This window comes from Narcine bancroftii, chromosome 4 (assembly GCF_036971445.1).
Source record: "Narcine bancroftii isolate sNarBan1 chromosome 4, sNarBan1.hap1, whole genome shotgun sequence".
Taxonomy (NCBI): Eukaryota; Metazoa; Chordata; class Chondrichthyes; order Torpediniformes; family Narcinidae; genus Narcine; species Narcine bancroftii.
Window position 1 is genome coordinate 302710438 of NC_091472.1, and position 12414 is coordinate 302722851.

Below are 12414 nucleotides of genomic sequence, written 5' to 3' on the forward strand. Positions count from 1 at the left end.
GTCCATCTCCCACTCTCTGCAGTCCACCTTCATCTTGGCTTTCAAAGGCAAACTGTCACTTTTTAACATAAAACCACACAACACATAGGTCAATATACAACACAGAATTCTGTAACAATGAGAAGTGGATGGAGTGCAAGTATTCTTGAGCCACAAAATGATTTTTTTGTGGAAATGTTAGAATGTGTTCAGAAGCGGAATTATAATCTTGTATATGGAAAACTTTTAATGAAACAGCTTTTTCTTTCATTTCATGGAATATCATTGCACTGTTTTGTGTGACATTTTAAAATAGAAGGAGAACTTGTACCGACTATTTAACTGTGGTTAGATAAGCACCCAGTGTCAACAATGCATACAAATTAAAGAATAAGGATACAACAAAGAAAACTCTTTTATCAGGGTAAAAATCTCAATGATTTGTGAAGTAATTTAATGCAAAATTAAATGCCCTTTTTCTTTTTCAGAATGCTATTCTTATAATTATAAGGACTCAAAATTTGACAGAGGAAATAATCTTGCAAAATGAACTCTACAAAGTGTTTGAATAAGATTTGTACATTAGCCATGCTAAAAATTGTAAAGGTTTTTTCCTAAATGCATTCAGCATTTATTGATTGCAGCAAATTATGTTTGGCTTGCATGCTTTACAAAAGGTGAGCTAATGGATGTTGTATAACTAATCTTTATGGCTGACCTCTCACCTCAACTGATGAGGCCTATTCAGTAATTCAATGACCTCTGCTCATTTTAAATATCATATGTCTGAACTGTTCCAAGAATGAATATTCCTGTCAAATACTTTATGCAGAAATTTGTGGTGCCATTACCAGAAAGTATCAAATTGAATTACTTGCATTTGAATTAAAATGATCTATTACCTGAAGCCAACATGTCATTAATTAGAACTAGGAATCGTTCATCTGGTATTTGAGCATCTGTATGAGGGAAATGAGTGCCTATATTCTTCATTCCACCTCTAATATACAAAGTAACAATATCAGCCTGACTAATCATTGCGATTAAAAAAAAACGAAGTAGTTCATAAGTCAAAAAAAGTCGTCGTCTCGTTTAACGTTACCTTGAGGTCAGGAATTCCGTAGCTTTCACATTTCTGGTGGGCTAAGAGATGCATCCAAATGACACATACTTCGTTTACAACTCCCTCCAACACCAACTAAAGTGCGTTGCCTCATGGAGCCTGCAAAATATAACTTGCATCACAACTGCTTCAATTAAAAATCTTAAAGGGAGTTTCTTGTCAAGCAAGTACTTTTATAAATATAATTCATATTAAATAAAATTCACTTTTGCTGATACAGCAAAAAAATGTTCTGGACAAGTATACAGTATTTCATGAAACATGAACTCGTGCATTGCACTGTCGAAAGACGGGGAATAAAGTTGTTTTTGACGCGACTCGTGTGTCAACATGCACTGATAATTAGTACAATTTTCCTCTTTCCATTTAGGTATGGAGACAATCTCCATGATGTACATTTGCATTCTATTTGATTAAATTCCTCCCTCTGTGAGATTAAAGAAAGAATTTCCAGTATTTTCCTCCAGGAATGTAAGTAATGCAATACAATTCCTAGTCGAGCTAATCCACAACCTGGAGTTAAGCATGTCAGCAACTTTATTCCTATACATGGTGAAGCAGCAGCCTTGGCGTCAAATGTTGTTGGAAGGCATGCTAAACCATAGTTGCCAAACATTAAATCCAAAAGACGAGAAATTAACTTCAAAATAAATATTCATTAAGTATTATTTATTACATGGGTGGTCACTGGGAGATCCACGCTACTGTGGCAAACAGAGCTGAGGTGCTCAACAAAACGATCTCCCAGTCTGCGTCCCTTCTCTCCGACGTATGTCTCAAACTTACATTGGATACTTAATTTGTAATTAACTAATTAAATACTTAATTTAAAAAAAAGTGACCAACTAAGTCAATGTAAAACCCTCGATGTTTCAGCTGGCTTTGTGGTCCTATTCTGCAAATACTCTGGCTGCCCACATTAAGCCTCTCCTCTACTTTCACACAGATGGTTATCTCATAAGAATACAAATTAATGAGCAGAATCCATAATCCTGGCAGATATTATATGCTGCATTTGGCCAAATTGAGCCATTTTACATTTAACTTGAATCATTTGAGATCTGGCTAAACCCATTTGAAGACATTTCTGGTTGTTTCCCACCTATTAATCAAACCGTACATGTCGGCATGTTTGAACCTTAAAGATATCACCCAAAACCAGGGATCATCCTATATGCCAAATATAACCTCTGAACCTTAATATCCTGTGGTTTAGGGTCTCCCTGATGATGATGGAGAACAGCATAAAATACTCACATAACTCCGACAGTCCTACCACTAAATAATTTTCAACTGAAACTTAATTTGGGAAGATGGATTACCATATATACTTGCATAATTTTCCATACTGTGCAATAGTCGCCCCTCCTCCCCTTTTATTGGCCCAAAAATATCAGGTATTTTTGTATGACCTGTTTAAAAGTTGACCCCTCCCATTCTTGGCCCCAACCACCCACCCATTCAAGCTCCCGACTCTGATCTATGCCCCAGCTGCCACCCATCTGAACTCACAATGCCCCAGCCATGGACCTTTGCCCCAGCCACCCACCCATTGAAGCTCCTGACACCCCACCTGCCCCCCAAACCTAAACTGATGACAGATCCTCACCCCAGCCCCCCAACCACCTGAGCTCCTGGCTGTGGATTCTCACCCCACCTCTCCACCCACCTGAGCCAACAACAGATCCTCACCCCAGCCCCCCAACCACCTAAGCTCCCGACCGTGGATCCTTGCCCCGCTCACCTGAACTGACTACAGATCCTCAACCCAGCCACCTCCCCCTCGCTTACTTGAGCTCCTGACCATGGACCTTTGCCCCAGCCACCTGTCCATCCGAGCTCCTGATTGCAGATCCTCACCTCAGCTGCTCACCCATCTGAACTCACAGCACCTTGAATGACACAAGTACTTACCAAAATCGAAAGTTTGACCATGTAAAATTCAACCCCCCTCCCCCCACCACCACCTCTTTTTTGGCCTAAATTTTTGACAATTCCATGTAATAGTAATGTTATATTAAAAGAATAAAAACATAACAAAGTCTCAGTGCTCCCCCACAGGGTCCATCTGCCCTGCCCGCCTGCTCCCCCATAGGGTCCATCCACCCAGTCCGCCTGCGGTCCCCACTGTACAAGCTTTAAAGTCTGTTAAAGGAGCCAACAATAATTTATTTTAAAATATGCTAATAAAATAGAAACCTTTACTGGGTAATTTGCTTTTATAATATTCTGACAGCATCATTCAACTGGTCAGTGAGATGGTTGGTAAAGGACTATTGGTGCAATAAGCTCTCAGTGGTAAATTCCGGGTGCCGGTTAGTCATAAACGGTGAGTACAGCTGAAAACCTACATTTTAAATAGAAATTCTGGGGTTGTCTTATATATGGCACATTTCGGCAGCCAATCAAATTACATAAAAAAATGAGCATTTCATCATCAAGTAAGTTTAGGGAGTTAGGAAAGAGGCTGAAGAGCAGGACGTCCATGGTGGTAATGTATGAAATTGCTCCCAGTGCCACAAGCTGGGGACGGTCAGAATAGGAAGTTAGTGCAGACAAATGTATAACTGAAGAGATGGAGCAAAGGACAAGGTTTCAAATTTTTGGATCATTGGAACCTTTTCTGGAGAAAGGGTGGCCTGTACAAGCGGGACAGATTGCACCTGAACTTGAGGGGAACCAATAAACTGGCAGGGAGGTTTACTGCTGCGGTTGGGCCAGCTCTTCAGCGCTTGACGTCCTGTTTTGCGGAAACTGCCAAAATGTTTGGCCTGGAAGTCAGCCTGAAGAAAACGGAGGTCCTCCATCAGCCAGCTCCCCACCATGACTACCAGCCCCCCCACATCTCCATTGGGCACACAAAACTCAAAACGGTCAACCAGTTTACCTATCTCGGCTGCACCATTTCATCAGATGCAAGAATCGACAACGAGATAGACAACTGACTCTCCAAGGCAAATAGTGCCTTTGGAAGACTACACAAAATAGTCTGGAAAAACAACCAACTGAAAAACCTCACAAAGATTAGCGTATACAGAGCCATTGTCATACCCACACTCCTGTTCGGCTCCGAATCATGGGTCCTCTACCGGCATCACCTACGGCTCCTAGAACGCTTCCACCAGCGTTGTCTCCGCTCCATCCTCAAAATTCATTGGAGTGACTTCATCCCTAACATAGAAGTACTCGAGATGGCAGAGGCCAACAGCATCGAGTCCACGCTGCTGAAGATCCAGCTGCGCTGGGTGGATCACGTCTCCAGAATGGAGGACCATCACCTTTCCAAGATCGTGTTATATGGCGAGCTCTCCACTGGCCACCGTGACAGAGGTGCACCAAAGAAGAGGTACAAGGACTGCCTAAAGAAATCTCTTGGTGCCTGCCACATTGACCACCGCCAGTGGGCTGATATCACCTCAAACCGTGCATCTTGGCGCCTCACAGTTCGGCGGGCAGCAACCTCCTTTGAAGAAGACTGCAGAGCCCACCTCACTGACAAAAGACAAAGGAGGAAAAACCCAACACCCAACCCCAACCAACCAATTTTCCCCTGCAACCGCTCCAACCGTGTCTGCCTGTCCCGCATCGGACTTGTCAGCCACAATCGAGCCTGCAGCTGACGTGGACTTTTACCCCCTCCATAAATCTTCATCCGCGAAGCCAAACCAAAGAAGAAAAGAAAAGAATGGGGGGGGGGGTTCTTATGGTGGGGCAGACTAGATAGACTGAATAGTCTATTTCTGCTCCTCTGTCTTATGATCTTGAGTAGATGGAACTTTCAAGTCGAGTGTTTTGCTTTGAGACAGCAGTTTATAAATGGGGTAATTAATTCAAAATTAGCTGTTGTATTCCAGCCAACCATTTACTAAACAAGACACTTTGTAGCCAGAAACATGTTTCACCTTTGATCTTTATTGTAGACTGTAGCTCTATCAATTAGACCCGACAGACCAGAAATCAAGATTAACAGGCAACTATAAACTTAAAGGCATCTCTTACATGCTGTTGCACCGATTCCAAGGCAGTACTGAGGGAAGGGATTGGGCGGTACCGTCTTTATTAGGAATTCTGATGGGGAGGAGCTACAATATCAGGGGCAGACCAACCTGTACAATGCATGTATAACAATGTTCCACCACATAGTCATGGCTGTCTCTGCACTTAAGATACCCTTAAAAAAAAAATCAAAGAATACTTTGTACCATGGCTTTACACTACATCTCAAAGTATATTTTTGACATATCAATAAGGACCTTGCAAAAGAGTTCAAATATTTTTCTTCCATTAGTTACTTATGTACGCAGCATTGTTTATGTTACTTGGTACTGGAATGACCAGAGGTAAAACATAACAGCATATTTTGGAAAAATCACCATTTTCATTGAATGGGGTTATAAACTGGAAAAACATAGGAAGGGGTACTGTTTTGGACACAAAATTTCTGGTGGAAATTATATTCAAAAGTGCACAGGTTCTCTCTGTGCTTTCCCACCTGTCCAATCCAAATTTCCATTCAAACCCACGTGCACAACTGAATGAAAACTACTCAAACTCTGAGTCCAACCAGGTGATGGCTAAAGGGGAAACGTTTTTGAAAATGTATTTTGTATTTAGGAAATAAATATCCTGTTACATTTAAGCATGGTAGAAGGTTGAGAGGGTATTTGATAGAGGTATTTAAAATTATGAAGGGAATAGATAGAGTAGATGTGAATAGGCTCTTCCCCTTGAGGGTATGGGGAGATTGGTACAAGGGGTCATAAGTTAAAGCTTAGGGGGCAAAACATTAGGCGTAAAATAAGGAGATGCTCCTTCACTCAGAGAGTGGTGGCTGAGTGGAATGATCTACCGGAAAGAAGTAGTTGCGGCGGGGTCAATTCTGACATTTAAGAGGAGTACATGGATGATAGGGGGTTGGAGAATTATGGGCATGGGAGTAGGTAGGTGGAACTAGTGCAGTTTCACGTAAATCAGTGCATACTAGAAGGTCCAATATGGCCTGTTTCCGTACTATAAATTGTTATATGGTTATATGGCAATTAGGTTCATTTTAATACAGCTAAAATTGTTTTATTAATAAAACAAGTGTTTTGATCAATACATGGTCCATCATCTGTGTATCACCAAAGTTTAATTCTGAAAACTATAAATATACATGCAGGACCATTTATGCAGATACACAAAATATGCCAGTTTTTAAAAGAAAATATATTCAAAAGCTCATAATTCATTCCATCTAGCGCTCCTCACCTGGGAAGCATTCAATTTTTAGACCCTGCTTAAAGAACCACAAATGGATTCCAAAATCCCAGCTACAAACATTTGAATTTGTAGATGGAGTAATGAATTAAGCCATTAGGTTCCTCAGGCCCTACTCTATCATTTCATAAAATCATGGCTGGTCTGATGTAACCTTCAACCTGCACTCCCATCCATTCACACTACACTTTTATCCCCTTTGCTCCCAATGGTCTACTTGTGGATTTAAAAAGAATTCAAGTTCCAAAGTTTTCTGAGGAAGAGTGTTTCAAAGAATTTATAACACTCAGAAAAGAAAAACCACCTCATCTCTATCCTTAATTGGTGGTCTGTTAATTTTAAAAAGTGTTCCACAGTTCTAGTTTCTCCTGCAAGACGAATCATGCTCTTGATATTCATCATGTCAATGTTTTAATCAATTCCCCTCTCAATAATCTAAATTCCAGCTAAAACAAGCTGAGTCTGTCAAAACTGCCCAAATAGGACAACCTGCCCTTTCCAGGCATCGAACTGGTAAGCCCTCTCTGAGCTGAACGATCTTTCATTAAATAAGGAGACCAATACTATACATTCTCGACCAGATGTGGTTGCTGCATCAGTGCCTTTTATAACGGAAGCATAACCTCTCTTTATATAACCTCATTTTATAACAGAAGCATAACTACTTGTATTTGATTTCCCTCATAATAAACAATAACATTGTTATTTTTACCTGTTACTTTCTCTGTCTTCATTTTAGCCTTTTGCAGATCAGACATCATTGCACAGAGATCCTTCTGCAATCCCTCTCAACCTTTGGGAATATTCTTGGGTTTTAAGATGTACAAGGTACTAGACCTTGTTTTGGAGAATAAGCTTGGCCAGGTGATCTAAGTTTTAATGATGGAGCATTATGGGAAGATTTAATCTTTTTTAAATGTAAAATTTAAATTTAGGCATACAGTACAGTAACGGGCCCTAGTAGCCCATGATCCCAAGATGCTAAATTACACCTAATTGACCTATAACCCCCGTATGATTTGAATGATGGGAGGAAACAGGATCAGTCAGAGGAAACCCATGCAGAGACAGGGAGAATGTACAGACTTGTTAAAGACAAGGGTCAGATTTGAACCCGGGCGTTGCACTAACCACTACACTAGTCATGCCACCAAAATTTCTTTTTAGACACACAAAATGGTAAGAGGCTTTTCTGCCCCATGAGCCCATGCCGCCAAAAAAACCCCAATTAGCCTACAACCCCTATACATTTTGAAGGGTGGGAGGAAACTGGAGCACCCGGAGACAAGGTGAGAACGAAAAAACTCCTTACAAACAGTGCCAGAATTCTGTAACAGTGTTTGCTAACCACTACTGTGACCGTGCCTCCCCTTAAGAAGAGTGATCATAAATCCATATGTTTTAAAATAGTTACAGTTCAGGAAAGTTTGTTCCATAGGTGAAAGTACTGAATTGGGAGAAAGGTAATTACAACAGTAATTGTGGCAAGTACACTTGGAGAGATATTTTGAGGGGAAATCCATATCTGGTTGGTGGGAATCTTTTTAAAGGCATCTGGTTAGAATTCAGAACACAGCCTACTTTCCTTCCCACTGAAATCAATGTATTGCTATATTCTCACCAAGCAGATTTCCCATTCCAGACAGGAACGAGATAAGGAAGTATGTGCTCTCCATGAGGAGCCAAACAGTACAGGTCATGTGTCTTGGGATCACTGTAACAATTGGGTGGAAGGTTGGAATTTTGCAGACGTGCCCCTTGTTTCCACCCTGTTACACTGAGTAAAAATGGAAGTTTGGAGTGAAATTCATGTCTTTTGGGCAGAAAACCCAATGACAACCTTGTGCGATTGAGCAATCCATTAAACAGAACCTCAGAAGTCATTGGACCTTCAGAAACAAAGAGAAGAGGTTTGGCCCCAAAATTCCCTGAACAGCTGGTAATCTAGGTGAGTGTTTTGCCGGTTATCAAATCTATTAGCAATTTTAATATGAAATTATCAAATATGTTTCTGACTGATAAAAGACATTTAAAACTTACTAAATGATATAAACTTTAAAAAATATAAATATTAAATAATGACCAAAAACCATTCAATACAAATAATTAAAAATGGCACCATCCCTTGACTCCTAAATCTTTGACCTTGATATTCATTGAAATCAATAGAGAGACGTGGTACAGGCTCTAAAAGACAATTCCCTGGGGTAATGCCGAGGAATTTGTGAAAAAGCAGGTTCCACCACTGAATCCATGTGTTCAGTGAAGAAAGATGTAATATCTTCAGTATATCTAAAACATTCCAAGTTGGACACAACATGCAGAAAGTTTGAACTTTCTGCTTTATGAATAAGTCCATGCGCAGTTCTGGGGTAATTTTGAGGTTCATGCACCCAAAAGTACCTTTGCTGTTGGAGTCATGAAATGTGCATTCAACAATCTCTGTATTATGACAGAAATGGTCATTCGGATACTATCATTTTAATTTGTTATTTTCAGTTGCAAAATTTTCTTGGAGATTAATGTGTGTTTAGCACATTAAAATAACCACTTGAAATATAAAATCTATCATGATCAAACTTATAAGCAAATACAGCAAAACCGCTGGTATCTGGCACCTATGGGGGTTGGTAGATGGCGGATAAACAAGTTTTATAGTTGCTTGAGCCTCACTCTTACAATGCCTAATACACCTGCATTAAAAATAAACAGTTTAAAAGACAAAAATACTATACTGTACTTACACACTGAACAAATTTCACTTGTATGAATATATAAATCTTAAAGCATTTTACTTTACTTTTGTCACATTCTTTGAAAACATTTAACTATCGCTGGATCTTCAGGTTCCTCCCCCTCCACAGAACTGCCCGAAAGACGAACCATAACATTAATATCCCCACTCCCCCAAGATTACAGATAAAGCCTTACTAATATATTAATAAAGATAAAGACTGACTAACCAAGGATAAGGAAACACTTTAAGAGAGTCACCCTGTGGTGGTATACCACCGGCCTACTGCAGGGGGCAACACCTATACCTGCAGGAGTGTACCGCCGGCCTACTGCAAGGGGCAACCTCTGTACCTGCAGGAGTGTAAGAGGACAGGACAACACCTGGCCGGCTGTCAATCAATTGACCTGAAGGGATCAAGCCCCACCCGGTCGGGTGTCAATCACCCTCTGGGATATAAGCCTGCGCCAGCCTCCCAAGGCCTCACTCAGAGTTGCTGCAGCTACGGCCAGCCTGGTTCTGTGGAAGTCTTTGTGGATTGAAGCCTGTCGTGCAGTCTTTACCTTGTGTGTGTCTGATTCTGGCTAACAGCGCACCACACACCCCAAAGGCGAGTGGCATCAACCAACTCTTCATCCTGGACAACACCATTTTATACAAATACAACTTTATTATTTCAAAGTAAACGAATAACCCCATACTAAAGTATGTACTTCAGATGTGGAAAAGAATAAATCAATGTATTAGACTGAAAGTGGGGATATTTCCCAAAACGTTCTTGACCCAGAACAGCTTAATACCATTGACTCTGGGGAATAAAGTCCTGGACACCTGGTGCCAGAAGTGATCAGGCATATTGAGGATTGTTACAAGCGAAGGCAGTTGAGGAACAAATACAAATTAACTAATAGTATATTCTTCTGCTATCTGCAAATAAGATCTTTCTTAAGGGAAAAATTTAGTAATGTGGTGATTCTAATTCAACAGGGGAATGTGTGTAAATTAATCTCAAAGATATATTACATATTCCAAAGTGAAGGCCTGAAGCCAGGTTGCGGGAAGAGTGGTGGCAAGACCTGTGTCTGGACAGCATGACTGAAGTCATCATCGCCAGATACAGGTTGATGCAATACAACCTTATGCACCACATGTACCTCACATCACCAAAATAACATGAATTAAAGCCGGAAATTTCAGAAATGTGCTTTAGATGTGGTGTGGAGGTTGGAACTTTTGTCCACTCCACCTGGCTATGTACTAGGGTGAGATTCTTTGGAAGACCTTGGGGGGGGGGGTGTGGAAGGGGGTGGTGGTGTGGGGGGACATTCTTAATAAAATTACAAAAGTGGATTTTCCACACAATCTGGAGTTGTACCTTCTAGAAGATGTTGGGAATATGAGTTTTAGACTGTCCAAATACCAAATTCCATTCGTGAAGGTCACGTTGTCGGTAGCTAGGAAGTGTATAGTGGTTTTGTGGAATTCCGGCTCCCAATTAAATACCACACGATGGAATATGGAAATGCAGAGTTGCATTTCCCTGGAGAAAATCACGTTCAATCGAGGGAGGAAATGTGACACATTTATTAGTGTATGGGAACCCTATTTGAAGTACAGATGTGACTAGCCCCCCCCTAGCCCCCCCCCCTTTGAAGTATGAGTACTGTAACAATACATCCCAGCAGGGAAATGAGTGGAATTAAGGAAGTGGGCAAGACGCATACAAACTGCTTTTTCGTTTAATTTTGTTTTAAGTTCTTTCTTTTATTCCTTATCTTTTGTTATTTAGTCAACCTGGTTGTTTTTCCTCAGTTTCTGTAGGGGTCATGGACCCCACTAGCAATTCTATCTGTATATTTTATATGACTGCATGTATTGGGGTGCCGGGGTTGGGGTGGGGAGGGGGATAAATACAGGTTATATGAGTGTTGAAAGGGGTTGTGCTGGTTGAATTTTTATGTGTCTATGAAAATCAAAAATAAAATATACGAAAGAGCACAACTTCATTCAAACAGCTGCTACAAGCAAAGCATGACCAAGGCACTCCATTGGCTGAATATTTACAACAATCTTCACCAAAGGTTAATGTGTTACTTCAGAGAACATTTACTTTTACAATTTCAAACTTCAAGTTAAATTTTTATTTATTTCAAATTTTTTAACATTTATTTTCCTCAATTTCTTTTGCCGGTTGCTTGAATTCCGGATAACAGGGGTTTTACTGTATACAGTAAAAGTCCTAAAATCCACTCTGCTTGTGGATTGGGCCAGTTCAGATTTTCTGGATTCTCAGGCAGAACTCTTAAAATTTAAGAAGAACAAACCTGTAAATTTTGCTAGTCTATTATCTAATCATTTTTTTCCAAACAAAATACAAAATACAAAAAAACAATTTTTTGTACATTTCTGTGCGGTCACTGGCTGCTGCTGTTCACCTGTGATGTTTATGCATGCAGGCATAAGCCGAGAATTTTCGAGAAGTCCGGGTTTTCAGGTGGTCCAGATGTCAAGAAGTCTGGATTCTCAGGTGGCCTGGATTTCTGGCATCTGGATTTTCTGACTTTTACTGTCTTGGTTTTTAAAGAGTTTAATTGGAGGTGTGTGTTAAATTTTTATTACTAAAAATATTATTATAGCATTTAATCACATCCCATTTCATGAATCAATTTAAAAAGGTCAGCAAATAAACACATCTGGAAGATGTTGGACAAACATCACAAGTTAAAAATATAATGGTAACTGACGGCTGATGTGTAATGTGGATCGAAAGAACTTGTTGATCTAAACCAAGGCTTTTATTAACTAATAGACTGGAGCATATCACGAGTAGGTCGACCAGTCCAGAATGACCTGGTCTGGCGAGGAGCAATCCTTTAAGACCTGCCAGTAGATGTGGCTACACTCTCAGCCAATCACAGTCATCCTACACTACCATCTGTACATATGTACATATACACATTGGTGATAGAATCTGTACTATCACATGATGGTAAGAAGATTTAAATTTAAATTTGTTAGATTCATTCACTGTATGGGGCTTAATCCTTCATTGTCCAGGCCATGAATAAAAACTTGTATCATGCACAATTTTTCTCAGTCAGAAGCCCCTAAGCCACACTTGTCAGATGTGGGACTGGTAACCTGAATAATGGGACTGCCGTCCAGGTTCTCTTTAAACCTTTTCACTGACTCAGGCCAAAACTGTCATTTGAACCTACAATCTCCATCACACCTATGCTTCAGCTAGGCTTTTTACCCAGCCATTTTGTTCCTGGATAATTGCGGCTTTTTTACGCTATGCCTGCTGTGTAAAAAGCAC